Raw genomic sequence first — 1,387 nt, forward strand, 5'->3', positions numbered from 1 at the left:
TTCACAAATAATAATAATAATAACTAGAAAGAATGTAGAATCATAGATATTAGAGTTACAGGGATAGGAAACTTCCTTTCGTGGGAAATCAAGCTACTTGCCCATACCATCAAGGCCTCCAACCCTAGGGAATTTTCTCTAGATTGGGGGAGAAACAGGCCTATTTTAGGGTCTAGGGAGGGAAATTCATAAAATCTAGATATCTATGGAGAAATGGACCATTTCTGAATTTTAATGATTTCATGAGGCTTAAAATAATATTCATAATCAATTTAAGACTTAATTTTGTTAAATCAATAGCTAGTTAATTATACATACTCTCTTAGTCTTACCAAGCAGTTTATCAGTGAGTGTTTCTTGTACTTCATCATTGATCTTAACTACATCAATATCTATACATTATATTAAATACCAATAATACTTGATACATACACATAATGTTTGTATAGTTCAATGTACAATAATTATAATAATGTTTGTTAATGGATGATGTGTACATATCTTACCAGACTGTCTTTTCTCTATTGAAGTACTTCCATGTTCCTGAGATTCATTCAAAGTGTTGGTTGTTGTTCCTTTATCTTTATTATTATTACACTTTACTCCTCCATCTCCCTACACACACAATGATACATAGCCTGATGACAGGTAAGAAAAATCACATGTTGTTTTTCTATTGTACTGTATCTTAAAATTCATTGTGGCATTCAACTTTCATTATAGGCCATTCAAGCTAAAATAAATGAAAATTTCATACTCAATGGTATATCAGTAGTGTATTGCTGATCAAAAGGTGAGTTTAACAGGTGTACAAAAAGCCACACAATGACAACCCACAATTATGACTAGTACTGAGTAATTTGATAACAAATAAAATTACTTTTAAGATATGACCTTTTGATTATTAGTGCTTGTATTAATGTATCAAACAGTTTGTGTGTGTTAATTCTTACATTAATATCACGTCCTCCTAATAGTGACAGGTTACTAATATCTGATAATGATTCTTCAGGTAGGATCTCCTTCACCTTTTCACCTTTAGTACCATCACACTTTACTAAAAACTCTTCTCTCTTGTCAATAGCAGAAAGTATATCTTTTACACTATACACTGTCCTTTCTCTTGGTGTATTCACAGGATAGGCTAGTTCTTTAGGATCAATAACTAATTCTTTTATTTCTAGACTGGGACAGGATTCTTTATAAACACTCATTACCTCTCCTAGCACATCTCTTCTTAGAGACACCATATTGTCACTGTAACCTTTCTCACAGGACATCATTACTAGTACACACTGGCTCTCATCCACAATCTCTACCAGTGATCCTACACCATGACCATTAAACCAGTAAAGTCCGTTCTTCCAAAATTTACAACGTCGCTTTA

At 32.6% G+C, this 1,387-nt stretch overlaps 1 long non-coding RNA gene across 1 annotated transcript; it reads right to left on the bottom strand.

Annotated features, from left to right (window-relative positions):
* Window positions 1–290: 290 nt before the first annotated feature.
* On the bottom strand, window positions 291–1,165 carry LOC109592996 (uncharacterized). Its single transcript, XR_002190681.1, has 3 exons — window positions 954–1,165; window positions 507–615; window positions 291–392 (listed from the first exon to the last, which is right to left on the bottom strand). It is a non-coding gene; the product is annotated as an uncharacterized LOC109592996 (long non-coding RNA).
* Window positions 1,166–1,387: the final 222 nt, after the last annotated feature.

Source organism: Amphimedon queenslandica, unplaced genomic scaffold (assembly GCF_000090795.2).
Source record: "Amphimedon queenslandica unplaced genomic scaffold, v1.1 AMPQUscaffold_3248_Cont24754, whole genome shotgun sequence".
In the NCBI taxonomy this organism is placed as follows: Eukaryota; Metazoa; Porifera; class Demospongiae; order Haplosclerida; family Niphatidae; genus Amphimedon; species Amphimedon queenslandica.